The following is a 26,444-nucleotide window of genomic DNA, read 5'->3' as shown; positions in this document are numbered from 1 at the left end:
AACTTTAATAATAAATAAATAACGAAGATAATCGAAAACGACTGTTTACATCCAAACAATTTCTTAAAGTTTTACCTCTGAAATACGTTCCAAAATAATTTTACGGTGATTAAATGAGTAAATAAATCATTTGCGATAGACGAAACTAAGTAGCGAAACTAGTACAGCGAAAAACCTGTAAATATTGGAAGATCTTTGTTAAAAATATCGAAATATAATACATTACAACTTTAAAAAATTAGCGTTTTAAATTGCTTTCAGTTTGCCTTATGTTACTTAACATCTCATTGACTTTTAACCTCCTTACGGTCAACTGATTGACTCATACTTTATCTCGATGGAGAAAATATTTAAAAATAATTCTATTAGACTATCTATATAATTATATAAGTCATTCTAGTTTAGGAAATTGTTAAAGAATTGCTCATCATATTTGATCATATTAACATGTATAATTACCTACATAATTATATTACTGATTAAACAAATTATTTTTAAATTTGTAAATTATTTAAATTTGTAGATTATTTGTAGATTATTTATTTGTAATTATTTTTTAAATTTTAGATAATTAAATTTTTTTTAGATAATTTGGAGCAAGACCGTTTCTGTGTACACAAAGAAACGCTATATTTCAGGCAAAATCATCTTTATTTTTTTCTGTATCACTCTTTCATATTAAGCTTCACGATAATCCAATTTACTTCATTTTACTCTTGCTTGAAGGCAGCATCATTCACGTTTTTTTTCCGTTTTTCTATGCGTTATCGCCGTACAGTGCGAAAGCCCGTATATTAAGTCATATCGCAGAATGAGCGATTCGCTCATCGACCAATATTGTCATATGGGAAATGAACAGCCGTGCGTTGAATAAACATGCGGTCGTCGCCATCGGTCGTACTTGAAGCTATTCGCGAGCACGCGTATGCAAATGACAATACCCGCCCGCGTATCATGGAGATCATGGTTTCTCTTTCGAATTCCAGATTTCTCGCGTGATTGACAATCAATTCGCGAAGGAAATGCTTTTCTTTCTTTGTATCTTAATAATTTTTTAAAGTTATACAGATAGAAGTTCTTTTCTTCAATTTCTATTTTCGAACCATCTAAATAAATGATTTCGAACAAATGAGAAAGAATAATCGATTTCACGAGTAAATGATATGTAAATAATAAATTACTCACCCCTCTGGTTGCTCCACCGTTGTCCGATGTATTGCAGGCTTTTTCCTTCTTATTTTTAGAATTCACGCACTCATTTACTTTACCACAATCAAAGACGTAAAGTATGAATTTCGCCATCTGGATGTAATCGACAAAAATGAGAGAAGGAGAAAGCAAAGGCGGCCAGTCTTTATCTCTTTCTGTTCAATTAATCTTAGAAATTCTTCTCTTTCATTTTTTTTTTGACCACTTAGCGCTGCAAATACTCCGGATACTTCAAAGTATTTAATTGACTAATCGGAAGAATTTTACTAATTGACCAATCAAAAAATGCTTCGAATTTGTAGCAAATAGACTGTAACCCACATTTGATGTACTATTTAGGTATGGACGTGGTTTCTCTATGTCTTTGACATACATAATCCTCACAAAAATGTTTAATTACGATCGTACGAACTGATTAGCAAGATACGACCATCGCGTGATATTTCACACGATATTCTAAAATTAAGATTAATTAAGGTGCAAAGATGAATCATCCGCGGCACGCTTTGTCGGTGAAAACGAACGCACATGGAATGTGTTTGCTATATGTGAGTCATTTCAACTCGTGGCAGAGTTTTGAATATCTTATGATTATAACAAACACTTACACTTTCTTTCTCTATTCTTTCTTTCACATTCACTCGAAGTACCTTTGTATCAAAATTGTTCCTGTGAATTATGATGAACGAAAAGAAATGAGCTCGAGTTAATTTATCATACTTTAGAAATATTTATGATAATTATTGCAAGATTACACTTTGTCAATTTCACAATTTAGAAATGTACGGAGAAGTATAAATTCTCGATATTTCGTATCGATATGAATAAAAACATACAGAACCAATATGGCGATACTATATTGACTGGAAATGATTCGGTACGAAATATCGAAAGTCTGTGCTCCCCTGCACATCTCTATATAATTGTATTTCTAATTCGCTTACTTTTTCTTTGGCTGTGTGTTTCCAAAATTCACTGTCGATGCTAAAAATCTATAACAACGTAATATAAATTATAGCCTTTCAATGCTGGCTGCTGATAGACTGACGTTTGGAAACACAGTCTTTATTGAGTCAATTGATATGTAATTTCTAGATCCAATATGTTACGATCCAATATGAAAACTCAAGGGAACTTAAAATTTCGATGCGAATATTAAAAGTGTAATGATGCGATATTTCGAAATATCACATTGTATCGGAATATTCCTTATACAGTCTCATAAGTGTTAAGATCTTCGAAATTGATCATCAATTTTTATAATGTTAGCAATGTCTTTAATGTCTGTAACTTATTATAACAAATATCATGTGATTTATTCAGATACAGATCTAAATGAACTTATTATTATTGTTAGTAATAAACAATTGAGTAGTAATAAAATATAAATAAATTATTATGTTACTTCCCTGTGATTGTATTATAATTGCATTTATATCTACATTAAACGTTATTAAATTTTTCTATAATAACATTATATAAAAAAAATTATGTCAGATATTAAAATACTTTTGGTGTCTTTTCTGAAATGTACCAGGATACCAAGTTAGAAATGTCATCTGATACAATTGTACCAAGTCTGGCAACACTGAATTGGCGACCATGTATAGATATCTTGTAGAGCGACAGTTGTAGTGCAAACATTGTGCTATAAAAACGAGCCAGGACACGAAGACAACGCGCCAACCGACTTGTATCGTTCTGAAATGTTTAATATTCCACAAAATAAATTTACGCCGAGTATTCGGTTGCTCACGTTAATTTCGATGAACGACTCATCGAAAACAGTATAGATATTATGTATATAAATTTGTATTTATTAAGAGTGTATAAAACATTCATTTAATAGAAAAGATATTTATTTAAGAAAATTAATTATTTACATTATTATTTGTTCCTCTATATGTCGACTGCTTGTGTTTCAAGAGAGGAAAATTAATATATATTAATTAATCCTGAAATGAATATTAATAAATCTTTGATTGAAATTATTCATTGTTCTTCTTTGTGATTATTATACTTTCCATCGACTTTTATTCGCTGCAATATCTATAAATTTTATTTTTAATTTTGTAAAATGAAATTAGTGGTGTAAATATTTCCTATAATTTGTTAATGTAATGTACGAGTATTAATGTGGGCGATGTATATTCTTAGAATTGACGTTTATCGTGTAAAGCGGAAACCGAAGAGTGTCTTTTGGACGCCAATTTGAGGAAGCTTAGGACGGACATATTGATGGAGAGCCAAACCGAGCTTTGCAGGCTTGCCAAACAGAATCTCACCAAGGTATTCTGTAAGCTTCGTAATGGCCGATGCGACATTTATGATGCCATACATGCTGCGTTATGGCAGACTGTCCTGACATGACACACGTATAGATTAAACGTTTCCATAAACTGCGTCGTTGCATTCCGAGAAAGCGACTGTTTTAAATGCCGATTATTTTAACAGACTAGTAACGGTTACCAGATGGGTTTGCCGGATTACGATAGCGACGACTGTTCTCTGTATTTGCGTAAATATGCTCTAAATAAATACGGTGATCGTAAAAACATTTACATCACGCTGTAATATTAGGTGAATAATAACGCGAATGTAATCGTCATGACGTAGGTATTCCAGTGACAGCTTAAATTTGTTTATCATCGTGATAATTATGTAAAATATCGAGATTATTTCGGTACCCGTGTTTATTAATTACATTCCCTTTAGAGAGGAATATTGAATGTGAAGAATATTCAAAATTACAAAATATATTACTCATGTGTTATAACATGTAGAATTTTTGTAGTGATAGTTTTCAAGGAAATAAATTTTTTTCTTTTTTCCTTTTTTTTTTTTTAAATTAAAGAAACAATAGTTTCAACATTTTTCTTTATGATATGCCTCGTATATTAATTTTGTCACGTAATTTTGACGTAATTCGATTGTAGAGGAATAAAAATATTATTTTTAAAAATATAATATATATACTTTTTTCTTTCTTTTTCTTTAAGCAACTCGAAAATGACAATTTTTCACTTATGTCATTGTTCTACAACAAACGAGCGATATTACTTCATTCGTGAACGAACAACTATGCGAAACTGTTACTTGCAAACAAAAAGAAGAAGAGAAGGAGGCTCGGAAAATCGGCTGTGGCGAAGGTTCGAAGAGTGCGAAGTTCAATAAACGAACCTATTCAACGTTTATCTCGCGCAACTTGTAGACACACCGAGCCGCACAATACGATCCGCTGTTTCTACGGGGGCACATAGGTGTCGGTCTCGCGGGTGTTGCAGTCCCAGTGGGTGCACGTATGTGCTGAAGCTGCCTCGTCTATTCGTTCGTAGAACGAACCGACGGAATGCTCGTTCCGCGATATAACTGAAGTCAGGGTTCTCAACTTGGTTCTCTCTCTCTCTCGCGAAGGAACCAAGTGGTAGTTTCGACAAATGCCGAATAAACATAAAGCAAGCCGTAATTACACTAGTGATTATAATTGGCGATTACTTTTTAGTCAATCAGAGCGAAGCGATCAGTGACTGTTTTGCTTTGATTGAAAAGTGATCACCAATTGCCAATCACAATCCAATCGGCAGACGATGATCGGCTGTGATTACGACTTAAGGCGAATCTCGAGTTGCAAGAGTTGATTTTCTTATCCAACTCGTCCACTTCATTAACATTTTTATAACGGATTCTCTAAAGGTTTAAGACTGCAGCACAGACTTTTGCATAACACGTATCTAGCGTATAAGAGATATTTCTGCAAGAGATATTCATTTTCTTATGCACTATGCGTTATCTATACAAAAATGTGCTGCGGCCTTTAAGATTAATCTTTGGAAGGCAGGGATCTTACAGCTTTCGTTTCATATTTGTTATAAATTAATTTCACTTTTCCATAAAGGTTAACGTAATCTCGTTGAAATTAATTATGTCAGGAATAACTATAATTAGACTTAATAATTCGCGCGGACATGTCGGGAATTAAGCTTCGATTCGCTTGCGAATCCACCTCCGCGAAGATAAAGTGACGGTGCCATTAGTCGCAGCCAAATCGTGTACGTCGCGAGAAATGGCCATCCTTGTGCGAGCGCGTCCGTGTACGTCGCTTCCGAGAGCTGCGGCTGTGGAAGTGCGCGATTCGCCCGCGATACGCACCATTATCATTAATGTATGCGGCTCGCGTGCACGCGAACTTACACCGGCGAAGTCGGTTATCAATCATCGTTGAAGGAGGGAATACGTGCCAACAATGCCGAACAATAGGTATTCCGAGACTGAACTGCGCACAATATATCGACGTTGCTTGCCCGCGAATTCAGCAAATGTTTTCGAATGTTGTCGGCGCGTAAGCTTTTTGCTCGGCGGGACTCCCGTTGGTATTCAAACGCATTGAAAATTACCTTTGTATCTCTCTTTCTTTTTTCTTTTTTATTCTCCATTTTCCTTGTTTCCTTTTCGTGTTCGAGTAATCGTCCGCGCTCTTCGCGATCGTTCCTTGTCGCTTTTCGTTTCCCTTGTTCCTCGCGTTATAAAATACACTCAGGCGCAAAGGATAAAATTTCCCGCATTTGCGGTGAGAGAATTTAATTTGCCTTTGCGGTCGGCGATGTCGGCGTAGAATAAAAGAAAAATAATCACTTGTGGCGCACCGCGTGCGCCACGTTCGAGTGGCGTAATTCCTGCGATACGAGAACGAATTCTTTAGAAGTCACCGTGGATCTCTGCATGTTTTTTGAACAGTCCACTGCGAGCTATATAAGCTGTTGGTGAAATGATTTCGGAGATGAGCCGTTGAAATCGTGGAAATTGCGAGGTGTCACGATACACAAGTATCTGATAAGGTCTCACAAACGCACCTTTTGCCGCGCGTACTAAAAGAGCCACGCGGTACGTTAACGTAATCGATATTACCATCTACCACGATTCGCCATTAATGTAATTACGGACCTCCATCGTAAAGCCAGGCAGACTCACGTTGATCAAATTTCCAATATTCGAAACATTATACCTTCCGATCGGATTACCGTGTCGCGTAGATTTGGAATTACGAATTGATTTGATAACGAATAGATTCGCCTGCAGGTATCCATTTTGGAAATATGCATCATCGTTGGTTGAGCTGCCTGGGAAATTGAGTTTTGTTTAGAGTCGCGTCAAAGGGAGAGAGTATGATGATCTATTTTCACGTATATATAACATAAATGGTAACAGTTATTAAATCAAAAATTTCAAAGTTCGCCCTCGTATATTATTAATAGGAACGAAAGAAAGATAGCGAATGAAATTCGTAAAACGAGTCTTAATTGAGCATTCACCAGAAGTGTTTCCTTGAAAGAGAGAAGTTTTGACTTTGTTGTGACGAGACATTACCGTAAAGATTCACTTTGTAATGAAATAAGTTCTTTCGTGCGTCGAATTTTCGTGGGGAAAGTTGCATTTTAGTGACATAATTCCGTCCGTTTCAATACGACACCGCAAATTTAAAGATTTATATAAATCTCATTTGCAAAATCGTGCAAATTGCATTATAGAAGGTGCATTTGCGGATTTTATCGAGTTATCGAACAATATAATTTGACATCAGATTATATCTAATAAGTTAAATACAAATGATATTTTATCGTATAATAGTAAAAACATTTTGCATTTATGTTCGGTCTTTAAAATTTTTATATTGAATTTTTAATACATAATGCGATTGTGTTATTTGAATATTTTATGCTAAATTATTAATTTTTCAACATTTCTTACTAAAATAATACCATTTTTAAGTAAGTAAATATGAATATAAATAATATAAAAATAATGTAATTTTAAAACATAAATTCTAAGATGAAATGTGTCGTGAATTTTGTGGTTAATATTTAATACATATTTAAATGATAATTCAACATAATGTTATTATGTTATTTGAATGTTTTATGTTAAATTAATAATTTTTCAACATTTCTTAATGTTAAAATAACACAATTTATAACTGAGTGAACATGAACATAAAAATAATGTAATTTTAATGTAAAAATTCTAAGATCAAATGTATTAATTTAACATACAATATTACATAAACGTTAATTTTACTGAAGGAATATGTTCCCATAATTTTCTTATAAATTTTGTTAGTATTTTTGTGTTAATTTTGTTATATAATAATGTTATATCACTCTTAACATATTTATTTTAAGTTAAATTAACGCAAAAATTTGGGTGAATCCTTTGGGAAATATAAAATACATATTAAATTTGCATTAAATTTGTGTTAAATTTAACGCAAATTTTTTGCAATTACGCAACGAAAATTTAAAAGTCAACTCACACGTCAGCACCACGTTCGATCAACGATTTTGTGTGTGTGTGTGTGTGTGTGTGTGTGTGCGTGCGTGCGTGCGTGTGCGTGCGTGTGTGTGCGTGTGTGTGTGTAAATGACGTAGTGAATAAAACCTCTAATCTTGAATCTGGATTTACGTGCTGAATTTCGGAGGTAACTGCGAGGCGAGTAAAGAATCGCTTCTTAAATTCGTGTTCATAGACGAGGGGTGGCAACCATCGTTCGTTTTTATACTTCAGCAAAAACTCTTCTCCTCATTCTCCGTACATTAATTAACGCCGGCTTAATAACGGTAATGTAACCACATCTGCCGTATGTACGTTTAAAACGTGATGCATGATTTCGAGACCCTACGAATTTTCTCCACGACTCTTTCGCGCGTGGAGATTTATCTGTGAAGAAAAATTGCTCGAAAAAATGAGAGCGAAAACAACGTGGGCGCGTTGCCGTGAGTATATATACCGTGATTCACGCACAAAGCGAGATATCCTTGTACGAAAAGAGGAATACAGTAGATACTGGAAAATTTAATGGTCGGAGATTTTATATTTCGCAGATTATATCTATTTAAATAATGAGAGGTCAAATAGTTATAAGAGCTCACGTAGATGTGCGCAAAATAAGAGATTAGCGATAAATTTATTTCAATCAGTCATTCAATAAATTAAATGTATACACAATCAAAGGATGCATCTTTTGCAATCTTTATTCATGTAATCTCTTAACAATAAATTTATTTTGTGCATCTGCGTGGGCTTTTATGGCTATTTGTTGACCTCTCATTATTGATTTATTCTCAGAGCCTTATTTATTTTATCATTGATATTTATTTATTTACTCACTAAAAAGTACGGCCGCGTGCTTATTCCTATATATTTAGATCGTGCTACTTGGAATTGTTTATTTTTATTTTAACATGTGATCGGTAGAAAAAAAACGAAGCGTGGCAGACTTTAAGGTCACGCGATATTGTCGATACGTGGATTCCGCGTGTGAAACAATGGCAAGATGGTGGCTATCAGTCGGAAGGTCGATGCGATAATATTGGTCGTTTTACTTTTTATCGACACAAATTGCATCGTCATTATCCATAAATGTTATCATTTGTGAACTTCATAGCTTGCAAGTGCACTTTATATTTCGCACGGTGAAAATTTCACGTATCATAACGACTTCCGTTCTCTTCGTGCCATTTCTACCGTCTCTTCCTGATAGATTCCTTCAAGCTTTCAAGGAAAGATCGACTTCAAATTCATCGAGGAATATTAATAGCGGGAAAGGAATTCACAGCGAGAGATATTCTTTAGACCAGTGAGTGCAAAAAATATTCGTACAGGGGAGATATTTTTTAGAAATCTGAAAAAAAACCTTATTTTTAGAAATTAAATATTAATTAGCAATTTATCAATAGAATAAAGTAGATTACTTTAGATTATTAATAGAATAAAGTAGATAATTTTTATTTGTGTATTTCTCAAAATTATTATTTCAAATTCTATATATCTTATATTGGGTCATTTAAAAAGTATCCGCGGTTTTTTCATTTAAAAATTGAACAAAAAACCGCGGATACTTTTTAAATGACCTAATATATAGAATTAATAAGAACGGAATATTTTAATTTATAATTTTATCTATAATTTATTTATAAAAATGATTTATTAATGTAATGATATATTAAATATCACAAATATCTTGTGCTGTGGTTTTATGCTCTTCTTTTTGTAAGTTTTAATTTATAAATCACGTTTGTTCTAATTATATATTGTAATTTTATATATTTAAAATTTTTATGAATAATGAATATCTCAAAATTATTTTAATCTAAAAAGATATAATAATTAAAATATTTTACAATATCTTAATAAAATAAGTGAAAAATAAAAAATTGTATGATTTGGACACATACAATGAGTATTCGTACAGTCGAAAAATTTAACTTCATATATTAAGACAGAACGTATTCATTGTTAATAAATTGCGAATTAATGTTTACTTTCTACAAATAAAATTTTTTGATCAAAAAGTCAATCCAACCCGAATACTTTTTTATATTCACTGTATTTCTCTCTGTCTTTAGACTTATGTTCTATCTATTACGTTCGGTAATGATCTCATTACGAAGGACGTTTGTAGCTTTCATTTTTAAACGAAAAAGACCGGATGCGACCTTCCTTCAGCCAATAGAGCGTGATATATCGTCCAAGTTTTAATGAAGGCTATCTAATTCCGCCATCTGTAGCGGAATAAAAATTAAAACTTGCACCGAAACGTCAGGACGGCTATAATCGAATTGTCGTGGAAAGTTTCAGCTTTCGCGCGTAACCAGATTTATTTCACGAAATATCCGTGACTAAGGGCGTCGATATATGATTCAATTTAATATCCGATATCCAATTTAAATCGTAACGTACATACGGATTAAAACGAGCGTATTGCCTGCGAAAAATTGCGTTTCCCTGCGCCGACGGCAGCAACACTCTGGCGACTGTTTACGAAGGAAAAAGGAGAAAGAATGCAAAAAGCTTGTTATCGCCGTGCAACCGAGTTCGTGATTAATTCGCACCGTAAATGATACGCCGCGCTTTTTAAAAATATAATCTGCGGACCCTCTGCCGCGTTGGATTTTGTGCCTGTCACGTAGCTTTAAAAGACACCTTTACGCGAGCTTAACACTTTGCACTCCGCATGGGCTATCTTTTTATTTCCGCGCGACACGGTTTTATCGTAAATAAGATTACCAGCAACAGTAATTATTCGGACATACTACTTGTCTTCCGTTTTTGTCAGTTTCATTACAACAATGTTTTTTTCCCAGTCGGGCTAATATTCAGGACGCGTTGCGTTTCAATTTCCCGGATGTTCGGTACGAGATACGTGGATTCGAATCCGCCTGCTACATCATCATGGTTGTTTATGCGTCTGGGTCAAAGCGTCAAAATACACGAAACGTTCCCGGTAGACGGTGTTTGAACGGCGCGAAGTTTTGGCGAAATCGTTATGTCGGTAAGTCAAATAGCGACCGAGTACGAAGTCGTCGTCGTGGTTGGGCGAAGTTGGCGATGGTCCCGGTTTACGTTTTCTCTGATAGAGATAGAGATAGGCGAGAGAGACGGATAGACTGGCGGGTGGGTAGGTATGTATCACGTTAGGAAGAGAGAAACAGAGAGAGAGAGAGAAGCGAAATGCAAGGCGGCGAGGATCCACAGCCAGATTCTAGGACCGCGTTTAGTAAGAGACTCTGACGTGGTGGTTAATTAACTCGCTATACTGCGGCAAGCTGTGCGGGATTGACTTGTCTGCGGCAATTAACGCTCCCGTAGTTTCCGCAAAAATAGCTTTTCGCAACACGCGATTTATGACGTACTTACTCAGTAGATCATCGCGAGTCATCGCAATTATTCCAGAGATACCAGATGCAAGTGGTATGAAACCACTTTTAAATGCAAAACCATTTAAGATGAATTTCAAGTGTTGCTGATGGACGACCAAAGAACGCGCTGGTCGATTAGTAAATCGGCTAGCTAATGTCTGGCCGACGGAATTAGAAGTGATTGAAATGGTGCCAACCCGTCCTTTCCTTTGAGCATAGCGTCGCCGACGACGTCAAATTGTCATTATCTTTCACTATGAATTATTGTTTGGCTAAGATGGTAACGTCGTTCAAATTTCGAATGCCGTCGCAGACAAAACACTAATCATTTTCAGGAACAGCAGTTAATAATACCGAGAAGAGAACGCGGATTAAAGTATTAAATTTATGAGATTATAACTTAGCGCCAGTTCTTGACATTAACTTTTTATACAAATTATATACTTGAATAAAATAACGCAATTTTGTGATATAATTTTTGAAGAATAATTAAAGCTATCATACTTGGGTTGAAATAGGAAGACCTTTGTAGGAGTATAAAGGTTACATATTACTTAGGATTTATTGTATAATTAAAGATAGTATCACTTGGGTGTAACTTTTTCATTTGGTACAACAGTTTTCTCGAGAATTAAATTTCACGACGTGCGCATTAATATAGCGGTTCAATTATATAAATAAAATTAGAAAAATTACGCTGAGAGAAAAGTGTTTGGCATTTCTGACTGTAATTACATAATAAAATAATTATATTGCTATAATGTTAGTTATGATAATTGCACGATAAATGAGTCAATAAGTAAAAATCTTAATTTCACCTTAAAAAATCAAGGATGTGATGTATTTAATTTATTTATTGATTCATTATATATTTATACGTAGTTTAACAAAAAAAAACATAGAATTAGTAAAAGAAAATGACTAGAAATTATTATATTTAAATTATGGTAATTATAATCTTCTTTTTCTTTCAATATACGATAAAAAAATAAGTTACCAAATGATGTATCGAGTTTCGTATTTTCTCAAGCTAAGAATTTATTGTATCTGATCCCGTTTTTTTATGATTGTCATATATGGACTTCGTTGTGTTGAAACAGTACGGTCTGTAAAACAGTGGAAGAAGAGACATATAAGAAAGGCGGAGTGCAAGCAGAGGGTCAGACAAACGAGTCGATTAATTAACCAAGAGACGTACAGCAAATGGTTTGTGCCATGGAGACGTAAGACATGAGATCGACTGAAAAGGAAAGACAGTAATTGAAAGTGGTAACAATTGCAGCAAGTAATTTTTACAGTTCTGAAGATTCAGTACATCTCGGAAATATTCATATCGTTCTGAAAAAGGATTTTCAAATTTGCAAAAAAAAAGGAATTGCGACACAAAAATTATTCCATTTAATCAATAAAATAAATTAATGACTACAGAATCCTTTTAAGCTGAAAAGTGACAGGAATTTGTTCTACAAGATACCTATCAATTTAAACAAATATTGAAAAGGAATACATTTGTTATAAATTTATGATTACTATAGAGAAACATTAAATATGACGATGAAAATAAAAAGATACATTTTTATGTCTATAGGATCTCTCTAAAAATTCAGAAAATTTGTTGTAGCTCCAATCATTGTTAAAATACTGAGCCGCAATTCAAGCCTCTAACTTCAACGTCGACGTTCTTAGTGGGCAGGAAAGCGTCATTACTTAATTTAGATTAATTTCAGTTCCCCTTGCTTCTGGATCGTCGCTTGCGTAGCTTAGTCATCTCGCAAACATTTCTCGAAAAATTTACAAAGCGACTGGCGCGCGTAGCGACGCAAAAAAGAATATTAGAGACGATATAATTAAGACGTTTTATTTGATGATTCACGATGATTGTTATCATGATAACATCATTGGATGACGCTTAAATTTTTTACTGATGACACATTGTTTCAGTTAAATTAACAGAACGTAATGTTGATATAATAAGTCGATTTAAAGACCTCGAAATTTGTGTGCAAGCACATCCATCTTCATACATATATGCGACGTATAAAGTATCAACATTTCATTGGCAATAAATATTATGACGAAACACCGGTATTCGCCGTGATGCTCAGGGTAGTAAAATAAGAACATTCGTAGGAATCTGATAAATTGTCGAACATTAAAACCCGTGGCGATGGAGGACACACTGGTTAGATAATATTTCTTAAACATAACGCGCCCTAAATTTCGACTCGCATAACGCTACAATTACATACACGAGTTTGTTGTTATTGCGTGATTATGGAGGGATTTATTAGACAGACGTTGTGGTAAAATATAATCCGGTCCAAGAGTTTAGCAGACATAAATCTGTCCTCTTTTCTCTCCAACGAGGAACGTATTGAGTGACGATAAAGCGACTAGTTATATACGATAACATATCTCATTTCACTATATAACGTACCGGTTAAGACAAGCCTCGTTCTCGAATTCAAGTTCACGGTTATCCGATCGGGATAACTGATAACGTCGAATCCAGTTGAGTAATCACACGACTAATCGCTCGCGTTTCACTTCGATTACTTTCGCTGAAGCAAGCACGCGATACCAACGATATTACAGTCTAGATTTACTTTCGTTCGAGATGGTTAGTTCTTTGACAGATTAGTTACGTAAAGCTCTTGAAAAAAGTATATTTATTCATAGATGAAAAATTTGTGTTAAATTTTATAAACCAATTAGTTCCAAATGTTTGTGTTAATTTTTAAAATAAGATAAACATGTTATAAAGTAACATAAATAATAAAAAGTTAATAATAAAAGTTAAAAAATACAATTTTAAACAAATTGTAGAAACATATTTCTTTAGAAAAAATTAATATCTATAATGTGTTAAATTAATAAGTTTTAGTAATTTTAATATTTATAATACTGTGCAATATTTTTAAACTTTTTCATGTTTCGTAACTGCGACTGGTGATTCTGACAGATTTTTCTCGTAAATTACGAATCCGTAATAAAAAATGCTCCAGCATGTCAAATTTTTGAGAAAAATCCGGTTAAATAATAAAAAACGTGTTTTTAATCATTTCTAAAGTTGTTTAAAAAAATGGGACGTTATAGAAATTCGAAGATTAGTTTGAATGGAAATTCGAATTTTGAACTACAACGTGAAATAATGATAAGTAATATGACAAAATCTTTTTGTATCACAGATTTTTTGAGGAGAGTGTATTAACTACAACGTATGTTATCTCTTTATGCAGATTGATTGATTCAAAAACATCAAAAATCCTATTATTAAAAATTGTAATATGTAGCTAATATATGTAACATATGTAAATAATTCTAATATTATTATATAATGATCTACATATTTATAATTAAATTGTATATATACAATTATATGTACATGTGACATACAATATTATAATATGTAATGAATATCTTATTAATTATTTAACTTCAATAAATTAATTAATCAATTAGATAATTATATTCATAGGATTTTAATGTTTCCCAAAAAATTAATTTACATAGGACAGTGGACGGCATACACGATGTAGTTGCTTCTAAGAAAATCTGTGCTACAAAAAAATTTTGTTTTGTTACTTATTTATTCTTATTTTATAGTTGTAGTTTGAGGTTTGAGCTTTCATTCAAGCTAATTCCCGAATTTTTATGATGACCCATTTTTTTAAACTACTTCAAAAATGAGCAGCAACGCCATTTTTAAATTCTTTAACCAAATTTTTCTCAAAAACCTGAGAAAAAGTATTTCAAAAAGTACTTCTTCAAAGATTCAGTGATTTGTACATAAATTAAATTTCAAAAATTTTTTTAGTTTTATAATAAATTTAAATTTCTATTTTATGTGATATCTAAATCTGTGTGAATGTCGTATATTGTAATAAATGAAACATTTATTTTAAATGTATATATATTACAAACATCGTATAGAAATAAACGGCAGAAACTTTACACGACTTTACAATCTCGCTAAACAGTTGATTGATTTACAACGATCTACTTAAGATAGATTTTTCCGGGGCTGAGCGTGAGAAGTGCAATCGCTCGCTCGAGCAAACGTTTCTAGCTGTTTGTCCGAATGATGAACGGCGCCAGTTGTGCCAAGCGAGTCGTCATCTACATTAAGACAATTCGCGCGATCGTAGGTGTTCGTTCCCGTTCAAGTTTCAAGACTTCTCCGTCTCCGTGATTCTCAAGGAAACGAAGCCTCAGTCAAGAGAATCCTTATAGTTTCCTTAAAGTTTCCACGCTGATAACTCTTAGCGCATGACATAATAGTATACAACAATCTGTAATTATGCTAGTCATGCTTAAAGTCTAATGAAAATTCTACGATCGGGGACGAACTCTTGTCCGCGATCCAGCAACGTGGGCGCGAGGCCCAAACTTGCAGCGAGCTAACCAAGTCCCATAAGTCTTCGTCGAGACTTTACGGCGGCGCGAAAAGGCTTCTTGGTCAAACGGCGGCTGCGATAAATCTTAATTCGCACGTTGAAACGCGGCGTTTAGCGTTCCACGCCAGGTGAGATATGGCCCACTCGCTGTCTCTTGCCTTCACGTCGTGAGTGCTGTTTCGGGATTTGACGCTGCAAAATACCCCGGCGGAAAATTCGCAGGAGAGAAATACTCGTCTAGCCTCTCTCTTCTTCTCACGACCTCATTTGCGTACTTTATTACCGGGCGACATCGATGAAAACGCTTTATTTCCGTTGGATGGCTCGATAGGGTCGAGTAAATTCCCAGCCTTGAATCAGCTGATGATGATATGAGTCACCGTTTTATCGACTTCGCTAACGTACGTACGTGGGGATTTAGATTTGTTTAAAGTCTCACTAACATTTTATGATAAATCTGTGGTGACACACCATGATATTCAAGCGTCCATTTTTAAAGAATTTCGACTTTTATACATTTGCTATTTTAATAATAAAATTTTTAATTGAGAATCTTCTTTAAGATTGGAGACATACATTCTATCTTAGAATATACATTTTTTGGTTGACGTTACATCTCATTCTACTAAAATCTGTACAAATATTCGCAGAATGAGAAGTTTGTTTATTCAAGATGTACAAGCCATTTTATTTTCGTTTCGGGAAACGAAAACGATAGACGACCTTGAGTATATAACGTCATGTCGTGGATGGTTCGATAAAATAAGAGGTAATTTGAAATAACTGTGTTGAGCCATTAAAAAGATTAAATTATAGTTGCTTTCTTCTCAAACGATCACGACAGTTCTAAAACAAACGTTATAATTTTCATGTCATTTGTGATGGGGTCGGCTTCAGCCTTGATAAATTAATAATCGTCAAGTTGCATCGATCGTAGTAGGAAACGAACACATTACAATCAATCGACTCGTAACAAATATAAAGTCGCATATGATTGCCAATGATGGCGATGCATGATAAGTACTCCTATGTAAACAGGACATTAATAACCACATGCGAGAAATCGATAAACAATATTTTTACACACAGACGCGAGAAAAAGAAATGTGACGCGTCATAAATCTTATTATATTCCTCGTACAGTGAGTATAAAAAGTATTCGTACAAGGAAAATATTTTTTTAAACAAATTTCTAGAAATTTCCTTTATTTCTAGAAAGGGTAAATATTAATTAGCATTTTATTAATAACAGCATTTTATTAGAATAGAATAGATTGTATATTTCTCAAAATTTTTTTTTATTTCACTTAAAAAGATATAATAATGAAAATATATTATTTTCTAATCGAAAATTTTATCATCACGCGAAATTTAAAGTAATCAATATGTTAAAAAATTATGTTATCTATTGTACAAAATATTCTTACACTATTTTTAATTTGGATAATATATGAGATAAATTTGGCACTAATTCACAGTTCGTAGTCTTTTATTATTACATTGGCTAGTTCAGCAGACTCAACAGTTGAGTCTGTTATTGATGTATTCTTCTAATTAGATATAAAAATCTGGATGATTTAGAAGAATATACTATTAACAATGAGCGTTTCAGTCAACTGTTGAGTCTGTTGAACATAGCCAATGTAATAATAAAAGATTACAGACTGTGAATTAGTGCCAAATTTATCTCATATATTTATTATCCAAATTAAAAATAGTGTAAGAATATTTTGTACAATAGATAACATAATTTTTTATACTCAGATATATTTAGATTATTATATTATTATAAACGCTGTATAAGAAATAAAATAAAAAATTATGAAAAATTAGATTTTATATTGCATTTGAAAATAAGACAAAAAATTTAGTGGCTATTTATAATATAAACTGGAGACAGATAAAAAATTATTTCATAAGATAAATATAAACGTGTTTTTAAAAAATTATTAAGATAAAACGAGAAAATTTTCATTTAAACTATAAAAATGCATTGTTAAATATAAATATAAATGTTATTGAATTATTCTATATGTGTATTACATTTTTATACAAAGATATAAGTTTTCTAGTCATTTTTTGCAAAGACTGTATATCTGATACATCCTTAAAAAACATACCATTTATTGTACTCATTATTAATAAATTACGCTAATTGATTTTTTGAATTTATTTTCTACAAATAAGACTTTTCTTATAAAAATCTCTTCTGTACGAATACTTTTTAGACTTACTGTATAAATTTATTTTATCCTACAAGGATATTGGATAAACTCTAGACTCGAGATGTTAAATTGAATCAAAACGAATTAACGATTCTTCAAATATTGAATTATGCTAATCAGTATTGACGCAATCAAACTTAAACATGAAATTATTCGATTCCGGAATTCATGAACACACGTAGTTTTTGCGATCTCGTGTGATCTGGAATTCAAAAATCCACTCTTCTGCGAGCGATAAAGTTTGCAAATCAGTTAACTTTAAGACGATAAGTCGGCCCAATAAAAACACTTCCATCCGTCCCTGTGTGTCTTTATCCAGTGCGACTCTCTTTCCTGACGATGAATTAGGTTTTCGAGTCGAGAACAAGCCCAAGCAGGGAAGGTAAGCCCGGCATTCCCTTTGCTACTCAGGCGAGGAAGAGCTCACGCGTATCCCTCGTCGAAATGGAAAGTAACGATCTGACCCCGTCCCAAGAGGGAACGATGAACCTTCCGCCCTGCGGTATCCTACATTTTTAAACGTGATCTTAAGGCCTTCGTCCCCGTATTCGTACGTGCCTTCGCGCTGATGCATGGTTAAACCATGGAAGGGGGACAATACGTGTAGGTATATAGAAACTCGTTCATGTGCACGTCCATGGTGCACAGGTGAACGTGCAATCGCTCGCCTCGCGAGTATGCGCGCAAAAGGCTCGTCCTTTGTGCAAGTATAGGATCCTGTAGGTATGTTCCCATGCAAATACCCAGGGCCGCACGATTCACCGCTTCCTTTGTCCAGCACAACGCCAGACATCCCGCAGCACATATTCACGTCCGTATCGCACCTTCGGAAACGAGACTGACGTCTCGAAATACCTGTTGTTCGCAGAGATAGTAACTGACACCTCCCGCGTTACGAGAGAGAGAGAGAGAGCTTCGTCAAGTTAACTCCGAGGGTCTATTAACTTTCCGACATGTGACCTTCGAGGGTTTTTTTCTGTAATTCATCTTTTCTTCTAATTACACGATATACAGTCGTACCTACATATAAACGCTGAGTAACGTAAGTAAAGACATGCTTAAGCGTGAAGGGCGATTCTAGTTTGACAGCCCAAAAAATAGGAGGATTTTATTGAATTTTGTTTTAGAAAATTAGTAATGATATCGCTATGAACTTTTTTGGGATATGAAGAGATATTCTTAGACTAAACAATTTTAATTTTTTTAATGTTTTTTATTATATACCGAATAAATGTATAAAAATGTAAATAATTTCCGGCAATGCGGGCTTTGTTGGCGTACAATGTAGCACCTGTTACAGTTATCTGAAAAGCAAAAACTGAAGATTTTCTCAAAGTTAGATAATTTATGTTGGTACTAAACCTATTTTGAATATGAGAAATTGAAAAAAATGTCATTTCTTCGATAAAAAAGTTCATTTTATATTGTTGATAAATAAGTTATAAATAAACAATAAATTTAAATGATTGGTCTAGTACCTCGAGAAATTTATAACGAATCGAATGAGCTTATTTGTTCGAAGATGATCGGTCAATTAGTTTTCGAGTTATCGTGTAGATCAGTTCGAAAAATGTGATTTCGGGAAAAATGCGTTTAAAGTTTTTAATAAGTTTCACAATTAGTTTTACAAAAAAATCCATCTCACCATATAATTTGCTATTTCGGGACCATAAAGTACGCCTTCCTCTTTCTCAAACATATCCTGTAGAGTTGTTTTTTCCATTTTACGAACTGTACGAACTTGTTTAGATTTTTAAGCTGCGACACTCCGTTCTTTGTAGCCGTTTCTCATTGTATAAATCAGCGAATATTTTACATTGTTGACCGATCGCGAGGCCCATTGTTTCCAAAATCTGGGATATTCTTCGTTGAATATTGTAGTAGTCAGATAAGATAACAATTTCAATTGTTTTTGAGTGAAGATGTTTTCGGAGTCAATCGCCAAATGATTGCATTAAAATTTTCGTTGGCATTCTGTGTGCATGCACCTAAATATCTTTCCAACAAATCATCTCTGGAGACAGGTCTTTGTAAATTGGTAATAGATAATTTTGATCCGGTTTGGATAAAGCAGGCTGATGTTTGAATTCGTCAAGTTTTTCAGTCGCTTTTATTAATCGAGCATATAATATTATAGTAAATGGCCATTATGACTTTTTTCATTTCACTCACGGAGTCCGGATGTCTTCTTATCGCTAGTCCATAATATTTCGTCAATTTTTTAATAAGTGCATCGGTCATATTTCCTTTCTCTCCAATTTTCGTTGTTTTTAAAATATTTTTTAAATATTTTAAAAAGTCGAGTGTTCATTATTTTCTCCACGTGTTCAACATATTCGCTTTTTTTAAAAATATTATTTACATCTTCGCCGTAAGGCTGTAAATCTAAAAGTGCTTCAAAGATCTTCAAGTCATCACCAATGTAATTGACGTATTTCACGCCAAACTTTTTTTCAGATTTAGCAAACATTTTTTTCATTGAATCAATTTCCATTTGTTCTGCTGATGTGAGAAAGATTAATGGCGCACATTTCTTTATAATCTTTGAACCACTGTAAATAATCTGCAGTGCGCCATTTGTTTTTCCAATAAATGCAAGATTGACAGCAGCTGCTTTTTACGACGAGATCGATTATCTTTCCAGTGTTTTTTTCTATAAGTGTGATTACACTAAATAAAGACGAAAAAGCTTTTTCCAACTTGCGTCACTAGAAACGGTAAAATGCGGCAATGACTTTTTTTGTTGTGAATTTAGTTCCTTTCCTTCTTCCACGGCTTTGCGAATCAACGTATGGAAGACTGCATTTGACGCAGTATAAATGTTATTTACGGCGGCGTAATAAATTGTATCGTTTAAATCTTTACACATATATCCATAAGTCTACAAAAAATATTTATACTTTCTTTGCAAACTCCCAATGGTCTCATAACAAATGTAATTCTTCGGTTAATTTCAAAAGCATTGTTTATAAAAGAACTGGAATCAATCTTCGTGACACCACATGAGCACATAATAGTAATTTTGAAATCTAAACCACGATTTCCCGTTTCACCAAATTTTATATCTTCCTTGCACTTTTTACAAATTAATATTTGTGAAAGAGCGTTAAAAATGGAGAAAATTTCAGTAAACCAATAGCCATGATTGAGTTTGAATTACAATTTGTCATCCGCAGTTTTCAATTTTTTTGCCGCAGAACTCGTTGCTTCAGTTTCTGCCTCCAAAATAAATTGATTTCCTCTAAATGTTCGCTTTGGTGGTCTTGACAGACGATAATTGTCGAATTTACTTCCTTTACGAGGCATTCTGTACGTTCGTGCAGCTCAAAATCTGAAGCAACACTGAGGATAAACCCAATCCGCGTGACTGTTTCACGTGTACGTAACACACACATAAATACACACACATAAACACACATATTCACATATCTTATAATAGAAAATTGCATTTTGAAAGAGGCTTCTAAGACAACAATAGATCGATCTTAGAAACCATTATGGTTTTAAAATTTGATCGCTTAGCGTCGACTGCTTGCAAAGTCGAATTTTGTCGCGCTTTAAGACATTAAATAGGCTTTAATTTTGTTAATTGTATGATTTCGAAGTTAAAGTTTTAAGAGCATATTTTTTAAATGTTCTTTCGATTTGTTTTTCCAATAAATGGAAAAAAATCGATTCTTTTTACATATCATATTATAGAATTCCTTCGCGTAAGTAACTCCGAATTTGTTTAATTGCCTACAATGATTCTATTAAGCACTGAGAAACAAAGTTACTAGCTGATTAAATTAATTACGACATTATTTCTTAAAAATGTATATATTTAAGTTAATATATTATATAGTCTTAATTCTAACTGTAAAGCATCTTCAATTTATTAATATTTTTTTTCTTCAGAAAACGGTAATAAAATCCAAACAAAAACTAATAAAATTCTATAAAAATAAATATTATTTTTCAATAAAACGAAGTTTTTATTTATTAAGTAATGTAATATGGCAAACTATAATACTTTATAACTTTACTTTATAATTTTACAGTGTTGGTCTGTCACCCGTCCAGTTGTTTGCCTGCAAAAATAGCTTAATTTTTTTCAAATTCTGGCAATAAATACCCAAGGATCTTAGCCCTTTCAAATCAGTTGAGCAGTAAGCAGGTCAAAAGTTAAGTCAATGAAATTTTCAGTAATATAGCGGAAATAAAGAAATATAAAGAAAAGTGTTAATTTAACAGGAGTTGTATATTTCGACATTTAAAAAAAAACGAAGTTCTCCTAATAATTAACTTTGTTACATCCGTTGCAAAGGATTTACTTTTCGTTACACACAGACCATTTGCATCAATTTGTGTGAATATTTTATATCAAGACGATATTTGATTTAAATACATGCATTCGCTAACAAAATAAATTAAGACGAAACTAATTTAGTTAACAAATTTGTTTCTCAATGTAAATTAGCATTTACACAATCTTTACAAAGATGCGCTTAGTACGCCTTTCAAACACTTGAAAGTGTTTTTTGAATTATTCCTTGCACAACAAGGCCGTCTCGGGATTTTACGTGCGCTTAATGAATAAATTTCACTGATTAGTTGGCTGATACGTGATACCGTTGGTATTACGGCCGCCTCTCGTACGATAGGAATGATTTCGTCGTCGGATTTCATTTGATGTGCTCCTACGGTTACGATTCGTTTATCACCTCTCATACTAATGCCAGTATCACACTAGCGATTGGAGATTGCGTTCGCGTTTGCGTCTCTCGACCAATGAAAAAGAAGCTGACTTTCGGCGGGTCTTTTCTGATTGATCATCAACAAACGCACATGCAGATGCAATCTCCAATAATATGCCCATATCACACTAGCGATTGGAGATTGCGTCTATATTTACGTTTACGCTTACGATTAGACGTTTTTCAATCACACTAATGACGATCAGCGATTACATTTTGTCAGACATTTCCCGCAACGCATATAAGAAAAAAATACAAAATTATAAAAGAAGGAATTCACATTTTTATATATATTTGCATCATCACTGAATTATAGATTTCACATTTCTCCAAGAGATATTGTCTTCAATTTTCGTTTCGATACATGAACTAGTCACATGACTATAAAGTCGCTTTGTGATTGGTTGCGTCTGCGTCTCGATTATGAAAAATAGACAGATGTCTAAATGGGAATCGCAATCGCTAGCATCTCTTTTCGCAAACGCGATCTTCAATCGCTAGTGTGATACCGGCATAATTTGCAGAATTATGATGCGATCGTAGTGCACGTTTCGTACTTTCATACTTTCGGGAATCAATCTCGACGTATATCTAATGAAACATGATTAAAACGTTCGACTCTCTGAAAGCATAAATCAAAGTAATGGAGAAGTGTAATTGCTTTATTATTTTATACACATAAGTGGAAATTCTCACATGACGAAATTCTTATAGCATTGATTTTGAAGAATGTCACGCGCGCTACGAAATTTAGATAAAAGGAAAGATACTGCTCTTGAATAGACTATATAATAACATTTGTTGTCACATAATGTAATTCAAAATACGCGATCTATTTCGTTGTAAAGTATCGAGTACTTCTTATCGTGCACCTCGAGAGGTAGTTAACACTGATATTTATAGCCGGTTCTTATATTTAAGTACGGATCTTAATCTTCCTGTCTGCAAATCATATTTTTATACTGCTTCCGTCTGAAATCTGAGTGAAATCTCTTTTTTTGTCTAGCCCAAGTTGTTTTACTTCTCTAGGTTTTCAAAAAATGTAGAAAAATTCAGAGTTATATTTTAACGTCTCTGTTCATTATCAGATAGTTTTTAATGTTTCGCAAATGTTATTTAATAACAGTTGAAATTTGAATGAAATGTTATTTAATAAGAATTGAAATTTGTGGGTGAAATTTCTCTTGTTAAAATAATCCAAATGGAGAATTAAGACGTCATGGAGCCATATTAGCATCTTAACATTAGAAGAATCGAATGACATTACTGACTATTTCTATTTGTTAGATTATTATGTAATATTTTTATGTAATAGATAGTATTCTGAAAATTTATTGTGAGAGCGCACCTTTGTTGCACAAACGAGCTTCTACATTGAGGAAAGAGTTGTTAACTAATTTAGACTGAAGAAATATTTAATTTTTCATTATTTTCTTTATTTTCAGAGTAATTTATTCGTTTGGTCGTTTTAGTGGTCGAGTTAGAAATATTGATACTAATAGATAATGTTAAAACATTACTTAAAACGATCTTGAAACAAGCTGGATTATGAATACTGGCCTAAACTCCTGTCGATCGCCGACAGATCGAAGTACATTTATTCCCGCGGATTTGAGAGGCATCTAATAGGGGCATCGGTCCAAGTCCCCTCTCTCGGGATCCGTTGTCAAAAATACGCAGGTCCGCAGCTAAAAATATACTCACGAGCGAAAGTGTGTGTACACATGGGGAGGGAGGAAGAAGACCGTATCGAGTAACACACATCGCGCAACTTCGAAAAATACTCCGGCATTCGAATGTAAAAGTGAAGCGGCAATCCGGTTTTCTCGCTCGGTCCCGTCCCTCGAAATCTCGTCCTTCGCCGGTAACCGTAGGAGGAAAGGGACTAGGGAGGGATCCCGTCCGGGAAGCCGGTCGTATGAGAGAACCTTTATGTGCGCACTACGCGCGGATCGCAGACGGTCGAGTCGAGGGCCCTTCTGTGCCCTTCCCCTCCTTTCCTCCGTCTGTTCCGGGCAGGCCCTGGCACTCTTCCCTTCGCACAACTGCCAGCCGACACAAAGCTTCGTTCTCCGAGCGATGTACAAGGTCTCCCGTTCATTTCCCCGGACACCCGGTGTCCGTCCCTCTTTCCTCCACCCGTCCGTCCTTTGCCACCCTCCTGTGTTCGTCTCTCTCGTCGCTTTTTCACGGCGCGCACCATCCTTGTTTCGCCGATTCGTTTTTCTTCCTCGGGGAAGCCGCTCGTCCCACCTCCTCGTCTCTCCTCGTCTACGTCTCTTACCTTGCCGTGCCGCGTATTCTTTTCGTCCGTGTGATCGTCCTGCGCGTTTATATACCGGGTGAAACGCGCGCGCGCGAAGCGGAATTTCCTACGTGTTTTTTGCTTACGGTGAATTCGAATATTCTAGAGAATACCGAAGGCGAGCCACGAGATCCACACAGTCATCGATTCAATAGCGATGAATAATTCTAAGAGAATTTAAAAAAAAATTGTAAATTTATGATTTAAGTATTTTTATATGTAAACACATATAACGTTATAAGGAATGTAGAATTTTTGCGATGTGTTAAATATAATATATCTTGCGATTTTTATAAGATTTTAATGATTTTGTTCAAACATTATTAGTCTTTGTAAATAATCCATAAATTCAATTGTCAATGAATAATTCCAGAAAGATTCTAAAGGAATTATGAATCTTTGATGTAGAATAATATTAAGAAATTGTGTAGAATTTTTGTGATATTGAACGTATTATCGCGTCGATAAAAACACGAGTTAAAAATTAGTCTTAGGATAAGTTGTTTTAAAGAATATACATAATTAAATATTAGGTGTTGGAATTAATTCGTAGCGTTTTTTAATGAAAGAATGTTATTTATTTCACATGAGCATTAAAAAATACATTAATGAAAGTACTTCCCATCACTTGTAAAACGCTACGAATTAATTCCAACACCTAATATATATAATTAAAGAATATATATTAAAGAATATATAATTAAATATGTAAATATAAATGAAAGTATGACACGGAAAAAAGTGAAGTTATGTTTACTATTTTTTTTAATTAAAATGTTCCAATTCAAAATTTTAAAAACGAAAAGTTGCTTATTTTGATTATTTGTCTATCATGTCTTGCGATATTTATCAGACTTTAATGAATTTTTTCAAATCTTTAATAGCTGCCTTAGAAAGCAATTCATAAATAGCATTTTTTTTCATATGTTTTACTTTGAAAATTATAAAGATAGCATTGTTCTTCCTTCAAAAGTGACACGATTAAAAAATTTTTTGAATTATTACTATGAATAATTTAGGTAAACATTATCTTATAGGATATTAATCATGAAAAATAAATTAATTAATCATAAGAAATCGTCATAATAAAAAAAATTATTTAAATTATTTAAAACAAAAAAGTTTCATCGTGTTAAGAATAAATTCTCTTTTGTCAAAATGATTTGATTAGGCAATAATTTTCTGTCAAGTTGAAAAATAGTTTCTCGATAAACTTAATTTTTAGTTGTATCACCTTTGAAGTAAGGAAGTGATATACAAATTCTGGGTTACTTTCGGTAGCCATCATGAATAACACATTGAACACGTAGACAATTCTTGTCGGGGATACGTCAACCATTTTCGAACGATAGAATATTACTCCAGTGAAATAAAATCGAAATTTGGATTATGCAAATACAAACAGGATCCGTATTATGCAAATACAGTCAAGATGTGTGCTATGCAAACTCGTATTATGCAAATGTCCTCGGCGGAACATTTATTTCCACTTTCCTACGGGGCGAGAGCATTCTAACGCTGGAGTTTACACATTACAAACTACAACCATTGCATGGCGATTATTTACCGCGCGTTACAACGAATTATAAATTGCACCGTGCTTTCGCGCGTGCATTAACACAGTGCAACCGCCATTATTATAAAATCGTTCCGCCCAGGGAGAGCCGAAGGGTGAATAGCGCGTAATCGCCAACGAATATCATGGACACCCCGTATACACCCTGACGCGCCTCCTACGTCGTTTCGCCAACACATCTGAACACATCGGCGGCGCACGGCGATACATCGAACCCCGCAAGAACGACGAAGACAACATTAAACGACCGCGTAGGAAGCGTGAGCGAGATCGTAGCGGATCGAGCCGAGCCGCGTCGGCTGTT

General features: G+C 33.8%; 1 protein-coding gene and 1 pseudogene across 13 annotated transcripts in view; one reads left to right on the top strand and one right to left on the bottom strand.

The window, feature by feature from the left end:
* The window catches only part of heph (polypyrimidine tract-binding protein 1 heph), a 532,621-nt gene that overhangs the window by 110,384 nt on the left and 395,793 nt on the right, over nt 1–26,444 (top strand). The window lies entirely within an intron of this gene.
* Nucleotides 16,775–25,241, bottom strand: LOC147910897 (uncharacterized; annotated as a pseudogene). Its single transcript, XR_015546243.1, has 2 exons — nt 19,169–25,241; nt 16,775–18,827 (listed from the first exon to the last, which is right to left on the bottom strand). The product of XR_015546243.1 is annotated as an uncharacterized LOC147910897 (transcript).

Source organism: Acromyrmex echinatior, chromosome 1 (assembly GCF_024713525.1).
Source record: "Acromyrmex echinatior isolate Ae372 chromosome 1, ASM2471352v2, whole genome shotgun sequence".
NCBI classification, from domain to species: domain Eukaryota; kingdom Metazoa; phylum Arthropoda; class Insecta; order Hymenoptera; family Formicidae; genus Acromyrmex; species Acromyrmex echinatior.
Note: the sequence above shows the minus strand (reverse complement) of the source record. Positions and strands in the feature narration are given on the sequence as shown.